This window comes from Homarus americanus, unplaced genomic scaffold, assembly GCF_018991925.1.
Source record: "Homarus americanus isolate GMGI-L3 unplaced genomic scaffold, GMGI_Hamer_2.0 scaffold59495, whole genome shotgun sequence".
NCBI lineage: Eukaryota > Metazoa > Arthropoda > Malacostraca > Decapoda > Nephropidae > Homarus > Homarus americanus.
The window spans coordinates 1,869,776-1,896,923 of NW_024732415.1; positions in this window are offsets into that span (position 1 = coordinate 1,869,776).

Sequence of the window (27,148 nt, forward strand, 5' to 3'; positions counted from 1 at the left end):
CAGTGATGAGGACCTGCTCTGTTTGTTTTTTTGTTATAGACACGTGTAGGGGTGATTATCTTCTTTAACTTTTCCTCTTCTTCATCCTCTTACTTCTCTTCCTCCCCCTTCTCTTCCTCTTCCTTCTCTTCCTCTTCTTTCTCCTCCTCTTCTGTCTCCTCTTTTTCTTCCTTCTCTTCCACTTCCTTCTCCTTCTCTTCCGTCTCCTCTTTTTCTTCCTTCTCTTCCGTCTCCTCTTTTTCTTCCTTCTCTTCCACTTCCTTCTCCTTCTCTTCCGTCTCCTTTTTTCTTCCTTCTCTTCATCCTCTTCCTTCATCTTCATCCTCTTTCTCCTCCCTCACCTCCACCACCTCTTCCTGCTGTTGACAATTACCAGGACGTTAATGACAAGACTCTTCCATGAGGGTGATTGAGCACCTCACATACATAACAACAATGTAAAACTGACACTAATTGTAACGTATAATGGAAGGATTGAATGAGTCGCCTCCTCGTTCAGTATTATAAGAACGACCATCACTCTAACTCCCTGTAGCGTTGAGGCGTCGTAGAACTTGGGTACTGTAGGTCATCTCAAACGTAACAGATCATCAGGTTTAGTAATGGTTTGGTTTGGTGAGGTGAGGTTTGGTTGGGTTGGCTTTGGGTTGGGTTGGGTTGGGTTGGGTTGGGTTAGGTTAGGTTGGATTAGGTTAGCGTTAGGGTGGTTAATCTTTAGGTGAAATAAGCTGGGGTGGAGATTCTTTCAGGTGATCCATGCTATTTCCTTCTAACAGTAATATAGCATAGGGCGTATGAAAGACCTGAGAAGGGGCATGTAGACTGGGCGGGGTCGGGGCGGGGCGGGGCGGGGCGGAGTCGGGGTTGGGGCGGGGCGGGACGGGGTTGGGCGGGGTAGGGTAGGGTAGGGGTGGTTGTGTACGTAGTGAGTAAGACTGGTAGTATGGTCTTTAACGTTCATTACTGTCAGGTGTTACAGTTGTTGTGTACAAGTTCCTCATTTAACGAGGTCGGTGGTGGTCATGTATTCTCTGAGGGCCGCGGATGTCCTTCTGTCTTGTATGTAATGAACAACACTTGTAATGTTTGGTCACTTTTTCCTTCTCTTTTTCAATCTCATTTTCAGTTTTTCTTCTCAGTTTTTCTTCTTAGTTTTTCTCTCTCTTTTTCGCACCATAAAGTCATCTATCCTACGTCGTCATGTCAACATAGGTAAACACGTTGGGCTGTGTTGCACATGTACAGACCTATCACGTGTTGGTGTTAAAATGGTGAATGCTCGCCTCCCCCTCCCCTCTCTCTTCCCTGGGGACACGGTGCAGCGGTAAGGTTAATGAAGGAGCTCCACATTTACGACTGTGTGGTTGGCCAGTCATAGTGTGTTTATGAGTCCGTCACGTGGAGGGTTGAGTCTCTGGTATCAACATCGGCTTATAGAGTCTCCATCACCCAGATGAGTTTGTGTTGGTGTTCTTGTGTCAAGATACTTCAGTACCTCTAGTTCATTTTGGGAGTGAGGTTTGTAAACTCTTGGAACAATCTGCCAGAGAGTGTTGTGACGGCACCGAGTGTGAGCTTTTTCAAGACCAGACTTGACCAACACTGGAGCAGGTTCAGGTACACTCAGGAGCCGGTGCATGCCCAGTACTTGCCAACAGTGCATAACAGAGACGTGACCGATCGCCCAAGCGGCTAACGAGTCGATCAATCGTGAAGAGGATAAAAGTAAAGACACCTCCATACCTCAGATACTCTCAAGAGTCTAGGCCAGGGTTAAGGACAGGACAGGACGTACAGTTGTGGCGGTAAACTTGTGTGTGTGAGTGTGTGAAGATCCTTCAGTCCCTGTATACAGGACAGACACCCACACACCTCAGAGAAGATGCGGCCACCAACCTCGTTAAGTTACCGCAGTGAAGATCTTGTACAAAGCATCTGTTGTATACCTGCACTATACTCATGCTGACCTGTATATATAACCAATGTCTCTGTACTGTTATTATTATTTAAAGTGAGAATAGTCTTTGAACGAGAACTAAAAGAAATAATCACATGTTTACTCTAATTCCCCTTCATTATTATCGATCAATGCTAAACACACAATTTTAGCAAAAAAAAAAGACAAACTCCTTGGAATCAGATGAAGATAAACCCCCCTCAGCTTATTACACTGTGATCACTTCCCCTTCACTGTGCTAACGACCTCTAACTATATGGTAAGCTGCGTGATGTGTAGGTCAGGCCAGCTGGTGCGAAGGACGAGCCATCTATTGGTGGAGACAGGAGGTGGTGAAAGGGTAGGGAGGAAGAGAGAGGGATGGAAGAAGGAGGTGGTGGAAAGAACGGGGAGAGAAGAGGTGAAGGGATTACGAAGGTGTAGGAGGAAGAATGGAGAAACTGGAAAGAGGGAGGAAGGGACGATATGAGAGAGACAATAAGTGGAAGGAGGAGATAATGGAAAAAAGAAGGTAATGTTACAGTGTTGAGTTATTATGACTTAGGTGTGAGAGATCTTCAACTCCGGTATGAGAATGGGTTGGTGGGTTAGTGGTGGGTTAGTGATGGGTTGGTGGGTTAGTGATGGGTTGGTGGGTTAGTGGTGGGTTGGTGGGTTAGTGATGGGTTGGTGGGTTAGTGGTGGGTTGGTGGGTTAGTGATGGGTTGGTGGGTTGGTGGGTTAGTGATGGGTTGGTGGGTTAGTTGGTGGGTTAGTGGGTTGGTGGGTTAGTGGTGGGTTGGTGGGTTAGTGGTGGGTTGGTGGGTTAGTTGGTCGGTGGGTTAGTGTTTTGGTGGGTTAGTGGGTTAGTTAAGTTTGTTTGATGTGATGGAAGGAAAGATATTTAGAGAGTAGTTCAGACAGATAGATAGATAGATAGACAGATAGATAGATAAATAGATATAGATAGATAGATAGATAGATAGATAGATAGATAGATAGATAGACAATAGACAGAGATTGTATGAGAGAATGATTAAGAAAGACAGGCAGACAAGGAGACAGAAACCCAGACGGAAAAATAGAGAGAGAACCGCCTGCAGGGGACTAAATACGTCAGGTTAATCCTTGGGTGTCCACAAGAATCAATCCTACCATTAATACGACTCTCCTGTCTTTCCTATCACCCTGCCACCCTATCACTTTTCACCACCTATCACCCTGACACTATCACTATTTACCCTACTCCACCCCTGACACCCTATCACTCCCCATTTCTCCGCAGCCCCTATCCCCTGACACCCTATCACCCTATTTCCTCCACCCTAGCCACACTACCACACAACACCTATCACCCTAACACCTATCACCCTGACACCCTATCACCCTGACACCCTGTCACCCACACCTATCACCCTGCCACTATCACCCTGACACCCTATCACCCTGACACCCTATCACTGACACCTATCACTTTGACACCCTACTCACTGACACCCTGCTCACCCCTGACACCCTATCACCTGCCACCCTATCACCCTGCCACCCTATCACCCTAACACCCCTATCACCCCTGACACCTTATCACCCCCTGACACACTCACCCACAGCACTATCACCTGCCACCCTATCCCTGCCCACCCTGTCACCCCTAACACCCTGCCCTGACACCTTATCCACTGACACCCCTATCACCCTGAAACCCCTATCACCCCTGACACCCTATCACCCTATTTCCTCCTGACACCCCTATCTTACAACACCCCTATCTTCTGACACCTTATCACCCTGACACCCTATCACCCTGAAACCCTATCACCCTGACACCCTATCACCCTGACACCCTATCACCCTGCCTTCTTACCTTTATGTTTCATTAAGTCGTTTCAATGAATCAACGAGTCACTTCACCGAGTCACTTCACTGAGTCACTTCACTGAGTCATTGATGGGTTCGCTACGTCGTTTCACTGAGTCACTTCACTGAGTCATTGATGGGTTCGCTACGTCGTTTCACTGAGTCACTTCACTGAGTCATTGATGGGTTCGCTATGTCGTTTCACTGAGTCACTTCACTGAGTCATTGATGGGGTCGCTATGTCGTTTCACTGAGTCACTTCACTGAGTCATTGATGGTTCGCTTCGTCGTTTCACTGGAGTCACTTCACTGAGTCACTTCACTGAGTCATTGATGGGTTCGCTACGTCGTTCACTGAGTCACTTCACTGAGTCATTGATGGGGTCGCTATGTCACTTCACTGGAGTCACTTCACTGAGTCACTTCACTGAGTCATTGATGGGGGTCGCTATGTCGTTCACTGGAGTCACTTCACTGGAGTCATTGATGGGAATCGCTATGTCGTTCACTGAGTCCTTCACTGGGTCACTTCACTGAGTCTGTGATGGGAATCGCTATGTCGTTTCACTGGAGTCCTTCACTGAGTCACTTCACTGAGTCATTGATGGGGTCATATGTCCACTTCACTGAGTCACTTCACTGGAGTCACTTCGCACTGAGTCACTTCACTGAGTCACTTCACTGAGTCACTGTGATGGTAAGACCTGGTATTATAGGTCAGGGACTTAAACCCTTTGGGTGTGTTATTTATGACTTATGTTTAGGACTCTGGGATAATGTTAAGGCGATAATATTCTGACGGTATTGTTTGTACACAATGCTCCCTTCCCCTCCTCTTTCCTTCTCCCTCCCTCCTTCCCCCCTCCTGCCTCCTCTCTTCCTTCCCCCTCCCTCCCTTCCCCCCCTCCTGCCCCTCCTCTCTTCCTTCCCCTCCCTCCTTCCCTCCCCTCCCTCCTCTCTTCCCCCCCTTCTCTCCCCTCACCTCCTCCCTCTGTTCCTCTCCTCAAGTGGTGCCTCCTTGTGTGTGTGTGTGTGTAGGGTGATATCTGAGGTACTGGTGGTGAGAATGAAAGTGGTGTTGATGATACCAGTGGTGTTGATAATACCAGTGGTGTTGATAATACCAGTGGTGTTGATGATACCAGCAGTGATTTTAATCCCACTGGACACTGAAGACATAAATCTACAACGTGTTTTGGTGATGAATTTTCAGGTGTGTGGTTTGATTGACAGTGTTTGGGTGAAAGTAGGAGAAGGTGGGAGAGAGGGGGAGAAGGAGAGAGAAGGGGGTGAAGGAAGGGAGGGAGAGAGGTGGGAAGGAAGGGAGGGAGGGGTGAAAGGGAGAAAAATGGGAGGAAGGATAACGGAAGGAAGGTTGGATAAGGAGGAAGGGAGAGAACGAAAAGAGAGGAAGAAGGAAAGGAAGGAGGGAGGGAAGGAGGGAGATGTATAAAGGTGGTGGAGAGACAAAGGAAGGGAGTGAGTAAGGGAGATAGAGAGAGGATAAAGATAAGCAGTGATAAACAAAGAGTTAGAGAGGGAGAAAAAAAGAGCAATATTTGAACAGAGGAGAGACGAGGGAGAGAAACACACACACACACACACACACACACACACACACACACACACACACACACACACACACACACACCTGCTTGCTTAAGGCTTTATTATGAAATCAATGATGAAGATGAGTGGTGAACTAGGGATGCTGTCGGCGGTGACACTGGAAGTGGCTGTGTAGTCCGGTCCTTGACCCGCAGACTCTATCACACATTGGTCAGGACAGCTCCGGGTCTCTGGGAGTGTGATTGTGTCTCCTTTCCCGACGTACACATCTGGCTCCATTACGCTCGTTCTCGAGATGTTTGACGCCTTGGGTACAGGTGGAGCGCCATAGACTACGCTCGGCTGCAATAGTTTCAAGATTATTTGGAAGAATGTTACATTTTTGAGCGTCAATCTGAGCTGGTCTTTGCACCTTTTGCATTGTCCTCCAGGGTTGCGGCGTGCCTTGGCCAGCTGCTCACAGAGGATCTGGCAGATCTACAGAAGACGTGTCCTGTTTATTGCATCTGTCGCTTCGCCAGAAATGCTTCTATACTGGCGGTGTTGGAGGATGTCAGTATGAAGGACTTTTTCCTGCCAGGTCAGACCAACAATGTGCTGTAAAGATATGGAAGCGAGTGTCGAGTATTGTGTTAATTATGTTCCTTTTTGTAAAACTGATTCTAATGATACTTAATTGTTTCGGGTTTTAAACTGCTTAAAATAAACTGAAAAGTAGTGGAGTAAAGTGCAAAAAGGGGTGATAGTTGTGGGCGGGTGGTTGTGGGTGTGTGGCATGTGTGGTTCTGTGGTAGTTATTGTGGTTGTGTGGTGATTGAGGTTGTGTCGTACTTCTTATGGTAATGTGGTTATGGTAGTTGGGATAGTTGTTCTGGGTGTGTAGTGGTTGTGGTTGTTGTAGTTGTGGTTGTTGTGACTGGTGGTTATGTGGTGGTTGTTTGGTAGTTGTTGTGACTGGTGGTTGGTGCGATTGGTGGTTGTGGTCATGAGATGTTTGTTATGGTTGTGGTTGATATTCCACCATTTCTAGATACAATCTCTCTTCCCTATGGCAAGGAAAAAAAGAGAGACCTTTAAGAAACCAGTCACTCTAGTATATGACAACAGTGCGTTTTTTTCCAACTGAGAAAACATGCCCCGCCCCCTCCTCAAGAGTTAGAGCTGATTGGCTGTTGCAAACCTGTCCGATTTCGTCCTGAAGTAATGATGTATTTCTAAATGAGTTTATTCATAATCGTTGGGATGACCGTTCCTGACGAGAAAGATATTTAGCTAAATTATATAAGATACAACCATTATTTCAAACATGAGCATGTAGGAAGTTTATCAGACGTATTATACATGAATTAACTGTTAAACTCTGGTAGCAAATTCACGCTTTATGAGGATGCATTTAATATATACCTTATTTTTACCCACAATAAGGCATACTAAGACAAATTACGTATCAGTAATACTACATTATGCAAAAACAACATTTTTAAAGATCAGAATCACATAGAAATATTACCCGACCGTCAACAGAGGCGGGAAAAATATGAAGTTTATGGCAAGTATGTCTATGCAGTCTAGTACATGGCTAGATATTGGCTAGTAGTATGTCTGAGGCTTTAAGTCCTGTAGCCAACAAGCTGACTCACACACTCTCTTAGGTTCGTGTAGTACAGACGCTCCACCGCCAGGCAGGAGACGGGCGAATGTTCCGCCTGGCGTAGATCCCATTTGTGTGACATTTCAAGGAGATAGAGAATGCCAGGCGTTGTTGATTGCCCGTCCTGGCACTGACCATTTGGCGGTGACCACCTATTTTTGTGACCCTCAGTGATGACCTGGTGACAAAGGTGGGTATCATGTTCTCATTAACGTGGTGTGGGTGTAGGTGAGGGTGGGGGTGTAGGTGAGGGTGAGGGTGTAGGTGAGGGTGAGGGTGTAGGTGAGGGTGAGGGTTAGGGTGTTGGTGAAGGTGTAGGTGTAGGTGACGGTGTAGGTGAGGGTGTAGGTTAGGGTGTTGGTGAGGTTGAAGGTGTAAGTGAGGGTGTAGGTGAAGGTCAGGATGTAGGTGTAGGTTAGGGTGTAGGTGAGGGTGTGGATGAGGATGTAGCTGTGGGTGTAGGTGTGGGTGAGGATGTAGGTGAGAGTGTAGGTGTGGGTGAGGGTGTTGGTGAGGGTGTAGCTGTGGGTGTAGGTGTAGGTGAAGGTCAGGATGTAGGTGAATGTATCTGACAGTCAAACAACAGCAGTGACTGACTTATAATCTAAGTGAAAGTAAACTATGCATATCTTCCTCCCGCCCTCCTCACTCCCTCTCTCTCTCTCCTCCCCCCTTCCCTCCCTCTCACCCCCTTTCCCCATTCCTTCTTCTCCTCCCCCCCTTTCCTTTCCCTGCCTCCCTTCGCTTTCTTCCCTCCCTTCCCCTTCCTCTCCCTTTCCTTCTCTCTTCCCTTGCCTCCCTTCACCCCCACTCCCTTCTCCTCCTCTTCTTCTTTCCTCCCTCTGAAGACAGGGAGGAGGTAGGAGGAAGGAGGAAGAAGGTAGAAAGGAAGATAGGAAAAAGGAGGGGGAAAGGGCATGAAAAGAAGGGAGGAAGAGGTAGAGGAGGGTCTTAGGACTAGGGGGTAGCAGGAAGGGAGAGGTGGTAGTGAGGTGACGGAGCCGGGGGCGGGGGTGTGGTCGTGGGTGTGGCCAGGAAAGTGATGGGAGGAGAACAAAGGGAAGAGGAGGAGGAGAGAACAAGGAAGGAAGAGAACAAGGGAAGAGGAGGAGGAAGAGAACAAAGGGAAGAGAGGAGGAGGGAAGAGACAAGGAAAGAGGAGGAGGAGAAGAGAACAGGGGAGAAGAGGAAGAGAACAAGGGGGGAAGAGGAAGAGGGAAGAGAACAAGGGGAGAGAGGAGGGGAAGGGAACAGGAAGGAAGAGGGAAGAGAATAAAGGGAAGAGGAGGGAAGAACAAGGGAAGAGGAGGGAGGAAGGAGAGCAGGAGGGAAGAGACAAAGGGAGGAAGAACAGGGATTGGAAGGGTCAGAAAAAGGGAGAAGAAAGGAGGAGGAGATGAGAGGAGGTGGGACTGGCCATGACGTGTTGAAAGAAATTTTTGTTGTTGTGTGACGTAGGAAGCTCCCATATCTCTCTTTCCTTCTTACTCCCTCCCTCCCTCCTTCCCCTTCGCCTTCCTCTCAATCTTCCCCTCTCTCACTCCCTCTCCTTCAGTCTCCTTCCCTATTATCCCTCCTTCTCTCCCTCCCTCCCTCCCTCCCTCCACGCTTCAGTAGCAATAAGAACAATCTGAACCTTATTATTGTTTTTCAATTTATTTACAAACAAAAAACTTACCTCATTCTTATCCACCCATTTAAGTGTAATTCTATTTTCTCTTGATTATACTACGAGGTGTATAATTATGGTCAGTATAGCTATCATTAAAGGTGTATAATTTAGCCTGCATATATACCTCAAGATACACAAACCCAATGTGACCCAACCCAACCCAACCCAACCCAACCCAACCCAACCCAACCCAGCCATCGTTGTGTTTGGTTTGTTATTTTGTTCGTTGTTCTGTGTATTTGATTTTTTTTGGGGGGGACACGGGATAATAATGGGTAGGAATAATGGGTAGAATTGGGGGTATGGTGGGAAGGGGGAGGTAGAGACTGATGTGAATGAAATGTTGTGGTCCCTATGAGTTAAGACATCTGGGAGGATTGGTAAAGGCAGATTGGAAACGATTGATAATGGTGGGCTGTGGTCGCCATTCCTCAGACATAGTGATATTACCTTGATTGATTGATGTGGTTTGTGTAACTTTTGTAATTATCATTTTATTTTAGTGATGATGTATTATTCTTTGTATTTTACGTAGCATACTGAATGGCGTATGTATTTCATGTAACGCACACATATACACACACACACACACATCAATGATGGCCCTGTTGTGAGAGGCTGTCAGTCTACCACCCACTCACATGGCAACTGACGGAGCAGCCCTTAACACGTCAAGACTTAGTAACTTGCCATCACCTCCACCTCCTACTCCTGCCATAACAACTTTCACCCAGGGGAAGGGATGAGTGGCTCCCAGGGTGTACTCCTGTCACACACACATACAGTGCCAGAGTGAGTGTCTGGCACTGCACGTAGTCAATACTGTTGGTTCTCTTGCTACAACTACGGTACAGTACATCAGTGACCTCTGTTTGTTAGTGTCCAGCAGGTCATTGTTTAGGTACTACTACTACTGTTTTTATAAGCGTGAACTCCAGCCTCCCCCAATAGCCACACCTTCGCCACCATCTTATTACCATAATATTAAATATCCTAATACATAAGTAGCTATCCTAGCTGTGTTGAGTTAGTTGAGCCGCAGATCTATGCGGCATTCAGTGACTGTTGCCTCCTTGTCAATATATGCGACTGTTGTTTTCTTTGGGGCCGAAGATATCGTTCCCCTTAAGCAAAGCAATGCACACCTAAGCAGAGAGAAGGACAGTCGACATCTCAACCAGACTGCAGTGTGGCTTCTGGGCTGCTGTGTCTGCTCAGACAACACCTCGGTCAGTCTTGCATAGAAGCATTTTGCACTTGGTCCCATCCCGCCAGCAGTTGTAAACACCAGAGTAGTGAAGCTGCTTGGATCCACATTCTGAATTCTCTTCCCTTACGTCCTGTTTTTGTCGTTCTCGTTCCTCTTGTGTGCAGCCTCAAGAGATGGGTTACGGTGACATGTGGCCATGGAGTCGAATATCCTGGCATCAAAGAAGGCACTCAGTCCCCGCATCCAGAACCCTCGAACTCTGACGTCCACATGGGCTTCTTTTGATGTGTTGGAAATCCTGTGATGGAGATTCTCACCGCCCAATAGAAGGAGGGTCGATTCCACCGTGATATCGCGACGTCGTGGCTTCATTCAGCATATTGACTTCGTCATACCTCAAGCACACATAGCCCCCTTTGCACACCATGGCGTGGTTGATGTAGGGTGAGCCACACACGTATTGAGAGAGCAAACCTTCTACTGGCCATCCATACCTTAGAGCAATGGCATGTGTAAATTCTTGTTTATTAAGGCTGAAGCCTTTTGCCCTTATTGGTACCGTTGTTAGCCAGTTCGAGGCGTCTACCTCCTGCGCTATAGCTACTTATTTTTTCAAGTTCAGTCATAGTACTCGGGGATTAAATAATCGTACTTGAAGGATTTGGTCGTCGTACTGTAAGGATTAAGACATCGTACTAAAGGGTTAAATCCTCTGCTGCTGTCTTGTACCGTACAGTGTCTGCTTCTTGTGTACCGTATCTGCTGTGGCCGTAACTCTTCTGCTTGATACAGCTTGACAGATTATAGTCAACAACAAGACCCTCTGACCCTTGTACCTTTTATGGGCATATAGCCATAAATATAACTAAGATAAGTTTATATCTGTTATACAAGGATTTTAACGTTTATTTTAGTCTTGTCCCATGTTGATTTTATGAGTAACGTATTTTTTATATACTTGTACAATACTACAACTAATACTGCTGTTACTACTACTACTACTACTACTACTACTACTACTACTACTACTACTACTACTACTACTACTACTACTAATACTGCTGTTACTACTACTACTACTACTACTACTACTACTTTTTTTTTTACTACTACTATAGTGGCCTCCAGCCCCAATAGCCACACCTTCGCCACCATTTATTTACCTTAATATTAATTATCTTAATACATACAACTATCCTATCTTGTGTTAAATTAGTTGAGCGCAGATCGATGCGGCATTCGGTGACTGTAGCCTCATAGTCGATATCTGCAGCAGTTGACGGAGTAGGGCAGAAGCTCGTTCCTGAGGCAGAAGAAAGCCGACCGAAGGAGAGAGAAGGACAATCGACATCTCATCCAGGCTGTGACATAACTTCTGGGCTGCTGCTTCTGTTCGGAGATCAGCTCCATGAGTCTGGCGTAGAAACATCTTGCGCTTGGGCCCATCCCACCAGAGGTTGTGAACACTAGCGGAGTGAAGCTGCCTTGATCGACATTTTGAATTCTCTCCCATATGCCCTTTCTCTTGTCGTTCTCGTTCCTCCTATGTGCAGCATCGAGAGCTAGGTTACGGTGACAAACGGCCATGGGATCAAAAACCTGATGTCGAAGAAGGCTCGCTGTCCCCGCGTCCAGAATCCTCGAGCACTGACGTCCACACGGGCTTCGTTAGATGTGTTTTGAGTCCTGTGTTGGAGGATCTCGCCATCCAGTGGAAGGAGGGTTTGTTCTACCATGACGTCCCGGCAGGTTTCAACATATTTGCTGTGAGATCCCTTACCTCGTCATGCCTCATGCATATGAAGCCCCTCTTCGTAAAACCATGGCGTGATCGCTATCATAGGAATAGCCACACACGCATTGGGAGGACAAACCATCTACTGGCCAACCGTACCTTAGAGCAATGGCATCTGTAAATTCTGTTTGTTAAGGCTGAAACCATTTGCCTTATCGGTAACGTAGTTAACCAGTTCGAGGCGCCCACCTCTGCGCTATAGCTACTTTTTTTTGTCAGATTTTTGAACCTGCAGCAATAATTGCTGCAACATGTCATTTTGGCAGTGCTGCCGATCTGTTGTAATGGATCTGCTGATCTTATTAACTTCGCTGGTGTCCACTTCCCTGTTGCATTCTGGGCTATTATGTGGTCAGTGAGGGCTGCCGTGAGCTTAGGGAATTTTGATGTTCAGAGTCAGCAATCTCCTGATTAGTTAGTCCCATCCTCCCAGTCTTGGTGAAGTGCAAGAAGTGTTCTTTCTACTGGGGTTAAGTCGTGGTGTTTCAATTAGTTTGGGAATGAACTTGACACTGATTGCTTCTACTATTACTACTACTACTACTACTACTGTTTCTACTGTTACTACTATTTATTCTACTAATGCGCCTGTTACTACTCTAACTGCTACTATTATTGCTACGCTTTGTTGCTAGTAATAATAATAATAATAATAATAATAATAATAATAATAATAATAATGTGAGTGTTTTAAGTATTATTATTTGGACACTTTATGAAACATTAACAACTTTGGCAGTCCTTGCTCCAGGTACCACATACACCAGGTACCACACACCAGGCACCACACACCAGGCACCACATACACCAGGTACCACATACACCAGGTACCACATACACCAGGTACCACATACACCAGGTACCACATACACCAGGTACCACATACCAGGTACCACATACACCAGGTACCACACACACCAGGTACCACATACACCGTGCACCACATACACCAGGTACCACATACACCAGGTACCACATACACCAGGTACCACATACACCAGGTACCACATACACCAGGTACCACATACACCAGGTACCACATACACCAGGGTACCACATACACCAGGTACCACATACACCAGGTACCACATACACCAGGTACACATACACCAGGTACCACATACACCAGGTTACATACACCAGGTACCACACATCACCAGGTACCACATACACCAGGTACCACATACACACCAGGTACCACACACCAGGTACCACATACACCAGGTACCACATACACCAGGTACCACATACACCAGGTAAATTACATGCACCAGGTACCACATACACCAGGTACCACATACACCAGGTACCACATACACCAGGGTACCACATACACCAGGTACCACATACACCAGGTACCACATACACCAGGTACCACATACACCAGGTACCACATACACCAGGTAACACATACACCAGGTACCACATACACCAGGTACCACATACACCAGGTACCACATACACCAGGTACCACATACACCAGGTACCACATACACCAGGCACCACATACACCAGGTACCACACACACCAGGTACCACATACACCAGGTACCACATACACCAGGTACCACATACACACCAGGCACCACATACACCAGGTACCACATACACCAGGTACCACATACACCAGGTAATTACATACACCAGGTACCACATACACCAGGTACCACATACACCAGGTATCACAAACACACCAGGTATCACACACCACCTGGTTCTTTACTACACGCTATCTTCTAACATGCAAAGCTGGTGAAAGTTATATGTGGTATGCATAGCAAGTGGGTGAAGCATGTCTTGTATGGTCGGTGGCGTACGTATATTGTGTATGTCTGTTGGGTATACCAAGAGGAGTCGAGGGTGCATGTATTATCCTAAGTGAAAGGTGTAATGGAATGGTCAACATGTTCGCCTCGCAAGTGAGTGGTCCCGGGTTCGATTCCAGGGCAGGGTGAAATTTGAGCAGTAATTAGAACCTGGATGGTAATCGGTTTGCGAATCATGTTCCGGGGTAATGGTTAGCCAGTGCAGTTGGCGAGTTGTCCGGTGTTCTCGGATTATTTCCTTGACACTGGGTCATGCAGCTCGTTAACTAGGGTGTGGTTGTTGTGTTGGTGACAGCTTCACACCAAACAAATTCACGCCTAGGTGGTCTCGGGCCGGCCATCCTCTTACACAAAGGGCAGCCATTATATTATATACTCTATGTAGTGTATAGTATGCGTATAGCAGTTGGTGATGTATGTATTGTGCAGAGCAAGCGAAAGACGTGTATGTGTTGTGTATAGCGTGCGTACAGGTTACCATATGCACATCTAGGGAAGGTCATCTGATGTATTTCCCTGGTGTTCTCAGTGTGTGTGTGTGTGTGTGTGTGTGTGTGTGTGTGTGTGTGTGTGTGTGCGTCCGCCAGATACAGGAAAGTGCAGAGAACAGCGTCGTGACCTGTACATGGTCTTCATCGACCTAACCAAAGCTTTCGACTCGGTCAACAGGGAAGCTCTCTGGCGGACCTTCAGCCAAAGCTCATCGCCATTGTGTGACCAACTCCATGATGGCGTGAACGGCGGTGTCCTGCACAATGGCCCCCAGTCTGAGTTCTTCCCCGTCCAAACAGGGGTAAAACAAGGGTGTGTACTGGTACCAACTCTCTTTTCCATTTTCTTGGCTGCCAGCGCCAATTTAGCCGACGGGAAGGACATCCAGTACCAGATGAAGGAACTTTTCAACGTAAGACGACTCCAGGCAGGAACAAAGGTGTCGGCAGCTTCCATTAATGAGCTTCAGTATGGAGACGACCTCATCCTCACCCACCACTAACACCCACCACTCACACCCTTTATCATCCACCACTAACACCCTTTACCACCCACCACTAACACCCTTTACCACCCACCACTAACACCCTTTACCACCCACCACTAACACCTACTCACTCACACCCTTTACCAATTTAACACACTAACACCCTTTACCACCCACCACCACACTTTTACCACCCACTACTAACACCTTACTACTCACCACCACACCCTTTACCACCGCACCACTCACAAACCCGTTGGGTGTAGTAGGAATAGGAGGAGGAAGAGGAGAAGAAGAAGAAGGGATTAGAGGGAGAAGGAAGAAGAGGGGAAGAGGAGGGGAGGAAGAAGAGGAGGAGGAGGAAGAGAAGAAGAAGAAGCACTGAGAGTAAGGGAAGTTGAAGAAGAGGGGGAAGAGAGGGGGAGGAAATAAAGAGGAAGAGGAGGAGGAACACCTGTGAACGGGCAACTCTGCCGCCGGACCTGACTTACTTAGCGGCGTGACACAGCACCTACCACCGTGTGTGTGTGTGGTAAAGTCACTTTCTCCTTCTTCAGGTACTAATGGATGAAGACGACGAGGTTGTTCCTCCCTGAAGCCCTCGGATGAGAAGTTCTTGTCATCCTCCACCACCTTGTAACTCAGGGATCTGTGTGTGTGTGTGTGTGTGTGTGTGTGTGTGTGTGTGTGTGTGTGTGTGTGAACCACCTACAGGAAGGTAATGAGTTGCATATGTCTTCCTGCGGCATGAGTGAGGGGAAGAAGGGGGGGGGGAGGAACTGCAGTAGACGGTAGACCGCCAATCAATCTTACCTGTCTAGTATTAACCTCAAATCTCACCTCCTTAATCATATCTTACCTGTACCTCCAGATCGCTCACTCAACGCTTATGCTAGACCCGATCTATGGCTGTCGGTAGGCTAGCGTGTCTAAAAATGAGTAATTTGTTGATTTTTGCGTAGAATTTTAGACATACACGGATATACGCCCTTGTTGATGTCTGGGGTTTACCTGACGCTTACAGCCTAACAGACATGACTCTTATCATTCCATCTATCTTTCTAATCTATCTATCTATCTATCTATCAATCTATCTATCTATCTATCTATCTATCAATCTATATATCTCTCTATCTATCTATCTATCTATCTATCTATTTCGCAAGAACAACTGAAAAGACAACACGACCTGGTTCGTTCTTAAGGAAAACTAAATTACCTCCACGTTGAGTTTACCGTCAGCCATCATCATCATCCGTCACCCATCATCATCATCCGTCACCCATCATCATCATCCGTCACCCATCACTCACCATCACCCATAACACACCACCAAGAAGTTACCTCTCACTGTCGACATACACCCCCACCCCCCCCCACCCCCCCCAACCCCCCACAGGTGAAGCAACAGGTGTGCAAGCGTATCATTCTATAGGACCCACATTCCTAAAACATTATTACGATAAATGATATTTTTCTGGCATGTTGAGGAGTGAAATGAAATTGAAACGATGAATACATACATACATACATACATACATACATACATACATACATACATACATACATACATACATACATACATACTTACATACATACCCGGAGCTGAATATCCTGGGGAACTACAACATCGTTCAGGAAAATCCTCTCTTTCGTTCCCTTTCATCCCCTCCCCCTTCCTCCTCTCTCCCTCCCTTCCTCTCCTCCCCCCCTCTCCCCTCCCCCTCCCCTTCCCTTCCTCTCTCCCTCCCCTTCTCCTCCCCTCTCCCTCCCTTCCTCTCCTCCTCCTCCTCCCCTTACCTGTCATAGTTCTCACTGACCTCATGGTTACTATCATTACACCAGAAAACCTGCTCTAAAGTGTTGTAGAGGGATGATAAGTGCTCTAAAGTGTTGTAGAGGGATGATAAGTGCTCTAAAGTGTTGTAGAGGGATGATAAGTGCTCTAAAGTGTTGTAGAGGGATGATAAGTGCTCAAAGTGCTGTAGAGGGATGATAAGTGCTCTAAAGTGTTGTAGAGGGATGATAAGTGCTCTAAAGTGCTGCAGAGGGATGATAAGTGCTCTAAAGTGTTGTAGAGGGATGATAAGTGCTCTAAAGTGTTGTAGAGGGATGATAAGTGCTCTAAAGTGTTGTAGAGGGATGATAAGTGCTCTAAAGTGCTGTAGAGGGATGATAAGTGCTCTAAAGTGTTGTAGAGGGATGATAAGTGCTCTAAAGTGTTGTAGAGTGATGATAAGTGCTCTAAAGTGTTGTAGAGGGATGATAAGTGCTCTAAAGTGTTATAAAGAGCTATTATGTGCTATAAGTTGCTTTAATGGGCTGTTAAGTGTTCATAAATGCTGCAAAGTGCTCTTAATTGCTTTAAGGTGTGATATATTAAGTTTTTGTAAGGTACTGTTTTTAAATACTGTAGAGTGTTGTAAAGTGCTATAAGGATCAGCATGCCCGCCTCGCAAATGAGTGGTCACGGGTTTGATCCCCGGGCAGGGTGAAACTATGGGCAAGTTTCTTTACACCATTTGCCTCTGTCTACCCAGCAGTAATTGGGGGACCTGGATGTTAATCGATTTGCGTATTGTGTTCAAGGGTAATGGTTAGCCAGTGCAGTTGGGGAGTTGTCCGGTCGTCTCGGACTTAGGGTGTGGTTGTTGTGTTGGCGACAGCTTCAACACCTCGAACAAATTCACGCCTTGGTGGTCCTTGGGCCGGCCATCCTCGTTACATGAGGGGCAACCATTATTATTATTATTATTATTATTATTATTATTATTATTATTATTATTATTATTATTATTATTATTATTATTATTATTATTATAGTGCTGTAAAGAACACTACTGCCAAGTGTTGCAAAGAGATGTCATGCAGCGGAACGTAGTGGAGAGACGTGAGATATGAATGGTAAATACATCTCTCTCTCTCTCTCTCTCTCTCTCTCTCTCCTGCGATACGATCAAGAGCTGAAGTCCTACCGCTGAAGGACCTTGAGCTAGCTATATGTCCTACGATACGACCAAAGGCTGAAATCCTATATCCGAAAGGACCTTGAGCTATGACACACACTCAACTAATCCAACCACAAATAAAAAAAATAAAATCCTTCACGTTTCAAAAGATGAGTCCCTTGAAATGCTAAAGGATCTTGAAGTCAAAGTATAAAGGGTCCTTCAGGATATTAGGAATGGGATATAATGACCTTCGCCTTGTTGTTGTTAACCGGCCACAGGTATGATGGTCAGGTGAGGAGGAACACTGGACAGGTAACAACACACAGGTGAGAGTGAAGGTGAGAGGGGCAAGGTTGAGGGGAGAGGGGTGGTGTAGGGGTGAGAGAGGGGAAGGGTGGGAGGGTGAGGGAGGAGGAGGTAGGGTGAGAGGAGAGAGAGGGGAAGGGTGAGAGAGAGGCAAGGGAGAGGGAGGGGGAGGGGTGAGGGAGAGGGAGGTAGGGGTGGAGAGGGAGAGAGAGGGAAGGTGGGAGAGAGGGGCAAGGGGTGGAGAGAAAGGGAGGGGTGAGGGAGAAGGAGGTAGGTGAGAGGGAGAGAGGAAGGTGAGAGAGGGGCAAAGGGGTGGAGAGAGAGGGAGGGGTGAGGGAGAGGAGGGGGGTGAGGGGAGAGAGGAAGGGGTGGGAGAGAGGGGCAAGGGGTGGGGAGAGGGAGGTGAGGGGAGAGGGAGGTAGGGGAGAGGGGGAGAGAGAGGAAGGGGGAGAGAGGGGCAAGGGGTGAGGGGAGAGGGTGGGGAGGGAGAGGGAGGTAGGGGTGGGGAGAGGGAGAGAGAGGAAGGGGAGAGAGGGGCAGGGGTGGAGGAGAGAGGGGAGGTGAGGGGAGAGGAGGTGTAGGGGTGAGAGGGGAGAGAGGAAGGTGAGAGAGGGGTAAGGGTGGGAGGGGAGAGGGAGGTGAGGGAGAGGGAGGTAGGGGTGAGAGGGAGAGAGAGGAAGGTGAGAGAGAGGCAAGGGAGGGGAGGGTGAGGGAGGAGTAGTGGAGAGAGAGAGAGGAAGGGTGAGAGAGGGGCAAGGGTGAGGGAGAGGGAGGGTGAGGGAGAGGGAGGTAGGGTGAGAGGGAGAGAGAGGAAGGGTGAGAGAAGGGTAAGGGTGAGGGAGAGGGAGGGTGAGGAAGAGGGAGGTAGGGAGAGTGTCTAATTCTCTTTATTCATTTCTCTATTTCTTTCGTTCTTTTCTTTTTATGTTTTATTAATTCCGTTTTGTGTCTTTGCTTCTTTCGTTCGTTCTACCACACACACACACACACACACACACACACACACACACACACACACACACACACACACATACTACACACACACACACTGACACACGCGCGCGCGCGCACACACACACACATCAGGCAAGCGCGCGCACACACACACACACACACACACACACACACACACACACACACACACACACACACACACGATAACGCAAGTCGTCCCCAATACTTTAATGGTCCATCAAGTTGCTCTTTTTGGTTACTGTGGGTTCCTGTTTCGTTTTCTTGTGGTTCTTACATCATCTCAAGGACCTAACCTAACCAAACCACCAGGTGATCAGAATATTATAGAGTCAAAATTATAGTTCTTGTGAATTCCGCGAGACTGAGAGCTTGTGAGAGACCTATGAAGAAGATATACTCGTAGACACAACAGAGAGATACTGTCTTGAGGCCAGGTGGAGACTGTCTCAAAAGTAATCCCTGAAGACGTTCGTTCCTTAGGTGACTGGCAGTGTTACCCGTCTAAATATTTACTGTCCTGTTTAATCAAATAAGATAAAGAAAGATTATTACTTTTTTTATTGGTATGACGAATTTATCTCGTTAAACTTATCCAAGGTTAAGTATTTTACGCTCTTAGTCGATAATTCAGAATAGTTGTACCTTAATAAATGATGGTGTGTATTGCTTTGCCTCAAGGGAACGAGATCTTCGGCCCCAAAGTAAATAACAGTCGCATAGATCTGCAGCTCAACTAACTCAACACAGTTAGGATAGCAACTTATGTATTAGGATATTTAATATTAAGGTAATAAAATGGTGGCGAAGGTGTGGCTATTAGGGGAGGATGGAGGCCACGTAGTAGTAGTAGTAGTAGTAGTAGTAGTAGTATTAGTAGTAGTAGTAGTAGTAGTAGTAGTAGTAGTAGTAGTAGTAGTAGTAGTAGTAGTAGTAGTAGTAACAGCAGTAGTAGTAGTAGTAGTAGTAGTAGTAGTAGTAGTAGTAGTAGTAGTAGTAGTAGTAGTAGTAGTAGGATTTTTGATCCCATGGCCGTTTGTCACCGTAACCTAGCTCTCGATGCTGCACATAGGAGGAACGAGAACGACAAGAGAAGGGCATATGGGGAGAGAATTCAAAATGTCGATCAAGGCAGCTTCACTCCGCTAGTGTTCACAACCTCTGGTGGGATGGGCCCAAGCGCAAGATGTTTCTACGCCAGACTCGCGGAGCTGATCTCCGAACAGAAGCAGCAGCCCAGAAGTTATGTCACAGCCTGGATGAGATGTCGACTGTCCTTCTCTCTCCTTCGGTCGGCTTTGCTCTGCCTCAGGGGAACGAGAGCTTCTGCCCCTACTCCGACAACTGCTGCAGATATCGACTATGAGGCTACAGTCACTGAATGCCGCATAGATCTGCGGCTCAACTAATTTAACACAGATAGGGTAGTTTCTTATGTATTAGGATATTTAATATTAAGGTAAATAAATGGTGGCGAAGGTGTGGCTATTGGGGGAGGCTGGAGGCCACGTTGAAAAAAAAAAAGTAGTAGTAGTAGTAGTAACACCACCTTCCAACCCTGACTAGTCTTCCTTGCCAGCAGTTACACTCTTGACATACATACATACATACATACATACATACATACATACATACATACATACATACATACATACCTACACCGTGTATTGTACAATCTACTGGCAACATAACAACCTAACACCTTTTTCTGATCACCAATTTGAGGATAGCCACTAACAGACGTTGCACATGTCTGATATCAACACGTTACGTTGCAATCCCGTCAGCCTCGTGGGAAACTGTGATCACTTGCAACACGATGACGTATGGTGAAGGAGTCAGTCAGTCAGTCAGTCAGTCAGTCATTCAGTCAGTCAGTCAGTCAGTCGCTGAAGGAGATAAGAAAGAGAGTGAGTAAGCGATGGGGAGATTAAAGAGAAGGGGATGAGGAGGTGTGAGAGAGTGGGTGGGAAAGAGAGTGAATGAGAGAGATAGAGAGAATGTGAAGGAGAGTCAGAATAAAAAAGACAGATAAAGAGAGGAACAGAGAGAGAGAGAGAGAGAAAGATTGGATCAACGTAGAGAAGGAGAGATAAAGAGAGTGAAGGAGAGTGAAAGTAAGAGACAGATAAAGAGTGGGAGCGACTAAGTTAGGTGATCAGTTTCAAGATGTCAACACACACACACACACACACACACACACACACACACACACACACACACACACACACACACACACACACACACACACACACACACACACACACACACACACATCAACACATCCCCATCCCCAGGTATTGTTGTTTATAACGTGTGTATTAAACACCTGATGATCAATAACCCTGGTAGTTGAAGCACCTAAAACTATAGACCCTAATGAACGGTGCTTAATAACCCTGGTAGTTGAAGCACCTAAAACTAAGACCTAGTGAACGGTGCTTAATAACCCTGGTAGTTGAAGCACCTAAAACTAAGACCTAGTGAACGGTGCTTAATAACCCTGGTAGTTGAAGCACCTAAAACTAAGACCTAGTGAACGGTGCTTAATAACCCTGGTAGTTGAAGCACCTAAAACTAAGACCTAGTGAACGGTGCTTAATAACCCTGGTAGTTGAAGCACCTAAAACTAAGACCTAGTGAATGGTGCTTAATAACCCTGGTAGTTGAAGCACCTAAAACTAAGACCTAGTGAACGGTGCTTAATAACCCTGGTAGTTGAAGCACCTAAAACTAAGACCTAGTGAACGGTGCTTAATAACCCTGGTAGTTGAAGCACCTAAAACTAAGACCTAGTGAACGGTACTTAATAACCCTGGTAGTTGAAGCACCTAAAACTAAGACCTGCTTAATAACCGTGGTAGTTGAAGCACCTAAAACTATGCGAATGAATTAAAAGCATCAACCCTGGTAGTTGAAGCACCTAAAACTATGACCTAATGAACGGTGCTTAATAACCCTGGTAGTTGAAGCACCTAAAACTATGACCTAATGAACGGTGCTTAATAACCCTGGTAGTTGAAGCACCTAAAACTAAGTAATTAACACAATCTTTACCTGTCAGTTACAAAACAACACCTCACCATCGCCAGTCAGGTAAAGAGAAACATCCAATTACAGGTTTTTAAGTGACAGTCATCCAGTTACAGACTGTCCATATAAGTGTCTGTTCCTGTTAACTGTTGGTTAGGTTAGGTTATGGTTAGGTTAGGTTAGGTTAGGCTAGGTTAGGTTAGGTTAGGTTAGGTTTAGCTTAGTTTAGTTTGATTAGGTTAGGTTAAGTTAGCGTTAGGTTGATTATTAAAATTTTGGTTGGGTTAGTTTAGGTTAAGTTGGTGTTAGGGTGGTTAGGTTGGGTTAAGTTAATTTAGGTTAGGTTATGGTAGGTTAGATTAGTATTAGGGTGGTTAACCTTAGGTGAAATAAGCTGGGTGGTTAATCTTGAGGTGACCCGATACAGTGTTCACGAGAGGTACTGTTGCTGGGCTAATTCACGTTATTCTTACACTGTGTTTTGTGAGCTGTGGCCCATTGTTCTCCAGTCCTTCTCTCTACCTCCTGTCTCTATTCTTCTTCTCCCTTATTCCATATCTTCCCCGTCTTGCTCTCTCTCCTTCCTCGTTCTCCCCCCATACCTTACTATCTCCATCAGTGGGTACCAAACTTTTGTGAGTCATTAGCCCTTTCCTCACCTGGCTGCCTGCATAATGACCCCCCCACCTGACGCCTCATTAACTACCTGGATCATCAACTGTGATCATAAGATTGCTGGAACTATATTCACTGTTCATAAATAAGTAGTTCGTTCATTCAGCTCCGGCTTAACATTTACAAACAACATAAACAATAATGATAAGGGAGAGATGCTAAGGTTTACTATACTGCTGCCAGCCGCCCCGTGGAGGATGGTGCCGCTGAGTTACCAGACGACACTACAGCTTGTTCCAGCTCTTTGTTTTCATGCGGAGGATGATGTTGGTAAAGTCAGACTCACACTAGTACAGTAAGTTGTTGAAGACTCGGTCATAAGTCCCGGCGTCTGCTTCACAATACCTCACTAAGAAAGTTGTATTACTGTACCTCAATAGAGTAATTTATCCCAAGTTTGGAAACCACTGGATTACGCAATACCTTCTCTCCCCCGTTTCCCTCTCCCTCTCTCTCTCTCTCTCTTCCTTTACACCATACTTCACCCTCTCTACTCCCCTCCTCCCCAGCTTCACAATGTGGATGCGTCATGGTATGGTCAAATCCACAAGGATGTGTTCAGACTGATCATTAGAGACAATTCCCAGTTGGAGCAGCTCGAGTCAGCCTGGCGTGACCCGCGGCCTTGCATCACATACTAACACCAACGCTTGAACGCATCACACGAACCTTCACTAATTAGAGGTGATATACCGTACACTATATCAATTAAATAGATCAATAACTTCTCCAATAAATAATTAAACATACATTTTTCGTGATTAATTTAGTTATTTTTCTTCTTTTTATTCGTTTATTCTCGTCATGGGAAAGTAATATCGGTAAACTTACTCGACAAGAACCAATGGTGTAGCGAACAGTGCGTCTCGTGGCTCAGAGGACTGTGGTGTTGAAGGTCTCAGAGGATGACATGACTCCCTATAGCACACCAGGTTAAGGTCAAGTGTAGGGCAGGTCAGAGATGTGTAGGTCAGAGAGGTCAGAGATGTGTAGGGCAGGTCAGAGATGTGTAGGTCAGAGAGGTGAGAGATGTGTAGGTCAGAGAGGTGAGAGATGTGTAGGTCAGAGAGGGAGAGATGTAGGTCAGAGAGGAGAGATGTGTAGGTCAGAGAGGTGAGAGATGTGTAGGGGTCAGAGAGGTGAGAGATGTGTAGGTCAGGAGAGGTGAGAGATGTGTAGGCTCAGAGAGGAGAGATGTGTAGGCTGGGAGAGGGGTAGGTCAGGTCAGAGAGGTGAGAGATGTAGAGGTCAGAGAGGGAGAGATGTGTGTAGGCTGGGAGAGGTGAGAGATGTGTAGGTGTCAGAGAGGTCAGAGATGTGTAGGTCAGAGAGGTGAGAGAGGTAGGTCAGAGAGGTGAGAGTAGGTGAGAGATGTGTAGGTCAGAGAGGTGAGAGATGTGTAGGTCAGAGAGAGATGTAGGTCAGAGAGAGGGAGATGTAGGTCAGAGAGGGAGATATGTAGGTCAGAGAGGTGGAGAGATGTGTAGTTCAGAGAGGAGAGATGTGTAGGTCAGTGGAGAGAGATGTGTTGGTCAGAGGAGGAGAGATGTGTAGGTCAGAGAGAGATGTAGGTCAGAGAGGTGAGAGATGTAGGTCAGGAGAAGAGATATATGGGTGAGTGAAGGAAAGATGAACGATCATAGACGGAAAAAATATATAGAGAGCCTCAGCAGTTAGAAATGTGAGGCAACAACAACAACAACAACAACAACAACAACAACAACAACAACAACAACCACAACAACAACAACAACAACAACAACAACAACAACAACAACAACAACTACAACAACAACAACAACAACAACAACAACAACAAATGTAACAACAACAACAACAACAACTACAACAACAACAACAACAACAACAACAACAACAACAACTACAACAACAACAACAACAACAACAACAACAACAACAAATGTAACAACAACAACTACAACAACAACAACAACAACAACAACAACAACAACAACAACAACAACAACAACAACAACAACAACAACAACAACAACAACAACAACAACAACAACTAAACCCTTTAAACACATCAGTCATCAAAGCTTCCCTGCCTCACCCACCCCTCAATACACATAACAGATAAGTGTTTCCGTGTGTGGTGTGGTGTGTGGTGTGGTGTGGTGTGGTAATTGTTCATTTACCACAACAACAATCACGTAGTAACCCAAGACTCTCCCACACACGGTCACTGTTTATGATTCCGGAGCGGTAGACACGATGTTAATTACAGAGGAGGGGAGGGGGGGGTAGGGGAGGGGAGGGGGGAGAGCAGGGGGGGTGGGGGGGTCTTTAAGGTACGGCCAGCCCCACCTTATGGAGTGTAATTACAACAGGCCGGACGTGTTGTTGGTAGGGGTGTCTCGTTGACCATGTAAGGTGTTATTAAGGGGATCCCAACCCGTGTGAATTTATCTGTTCTGCTATAATCTTTTAACAATTTCGTTTTAGGTTTATAAAAGTGTATTTTTATGTTTTTATTATTATTGTTATTATTATTGTTGTTGTTGTTGGAATGATTGAAGGTATAGAATGTTTTGTTTGTTGTGGTTTAGGTAGATGTGTGGATATTCCAGTTAGGTGTTGAGATAGGATAGATTATGTACGAGTAAAGTGAACGAAGAGGAAGATGAAAAGAGAGACAGACAGACGAAGAAAAGAGAGAAGAAAGAATGAAAGATATATCGTAGCATAGAGAAAAAGGAATGGTAGAGTTATTGAGAGACAGAGAGAGAAGGAATGCTAGATATTGAGATAGAGAGAAAGAGAGAGAAAGAGAGAGACAGACAGTAAAGAATAACAGGTATATAGAAACGGAGAGAGAAAAATACAGAAGGTGAAGGACGCCCTCCCACGAGAGACCGGTGCCCTGGTCCTGAAGGGGGAAGCAAACATCCCTGGAGGTCGGCTAACACAAGTGGATGAGTCGAGTGAGTGAGCGGGTGATAGGATGTTTCTTGATGGGTGAAGGTCAGGGATGATGAGTTATGAGTGACTGTTAGTATGGGTGAGTTACTGATGGGGATGTATCTATGGACGAGTAGCCATTCTGACGAGTAGGTACACATTGATGACTTCTAAATCGAGGATGAATCGCTAGATGAGTAATAATGAGTCAATTAGATGGCAGGTGGACAGGTGAAGGCCGGAGTGTTGATGAGGAAGGACACGGGGAAGAAGAGGCAAGGTCAATACCATACCCAAGAGTCTTAACAATACATCTTCACTACACCTCCTGCCATCTAAGTGTCATCATCTGTAGTAAAAACCCAGAATTCTGAATAGTTACGAACCCTGACACTCCCCTTATCGACGAGACTGCCAACCTGCTGACCTTGTCTTGACTGCATACCTGTAAGCAACCTTGTCCTTGTGTCTAAATTATGTAAATGACGACGATAAGTACAGGTTACTTTAGAAAAAAACGTAAAAAGTTGGTGTACTGCAGGGTGTGTGTTGATGACTCTGGTGGTTTTGACGATGATGTCACCACTTACTAATGTTTGTGTTAATGTAGTACTGTATGTGTAGTGTGTTGGTTGGCCAATTATTATTACCTGTATTATTATTATTATTATTATTATTATTATTATTATTATTATTATTATTATTATTATTATTGTTATTATTATTATTATTATTATTATTATTATTATTATTATTATTATTATTATTATTATTATTATTATTATTATTATTATTATTATTATTATTATTATTATTATTATTATTATTATTATTATTATTAACTAAGTGGGGAGGTGTGTGTGTGTATGTGTGTGTATGTGTGTGTGTGTGTGTGTGTGTGTGTGTGTGTGTGTGTGTGTGTGTGTGTGTGTGTGTGCGTGCGTGCGTGCGTGCGTGTGACGTGGTCAAGAACATGAGGCAGCAAATAACGCAATAATTTCCTTTCCCCATCTACAGTAGGTGATGGTACACTGTTACCAACTAGGTGACGGTACAATGTTGCCAACTAGGTGATGGTACAATGTTACCAATCCCATAGTTGTCAGTAATATAGATAGATAGTGAGAGAGAGAGAGAGAGAGAGAGAGAGAGAGAGAGAGAGAGAGAGAGAGAGAGAGAGAGAGAGTTCAATGACATTACGAGTATCATTCCAGAACTCATCACATACCATCAGGTGAGGCCAGGTGATGTTAATAAGCATTTCATGGGTAAGAAACTCCTATTCTTTTTCCTGTTTGGAGAAAGTGGAGGAGGAGAGGGAGAAGGTGGTAGAGAGGGAAGAGAGGGAGTGTGAAAGGTGGAAGAGGAAGGAGAGAGACAGTAAATGGACAGAAGAGGAAAGAGGGAAGGAGAAGAGGTATTGAGGAGAGTGACGAAGAGAGAGATAGACAGAGGAAGAGAGAGAGAGGGAATAATTCAGCTGTCACTAGCAAATTGGGACAAAAATCACTGTCAATTGATGGTTTGTCCTCCTCCTCCTCCACCTCCTCCTCCTCCTCCCTCCCCTCCTCTCCTCTCCACCTCCCCTCCTCCTCCTCCTCCTCCTCCTCCTCCTCCTCCTCTTCCTCCATATCAAACCGCAACAATGTCTGAGTCTAGGATTTAGTCTATGTCTTAATTTATGTCTGTTTTAGTCTAGGCTCTTAATCTATGTCTATACCCTAGTCTGTCTCTTGGTCGTCTTGTGGTATAACAATTATGTCTATAGAATGAATCATAATTATATTGTCTA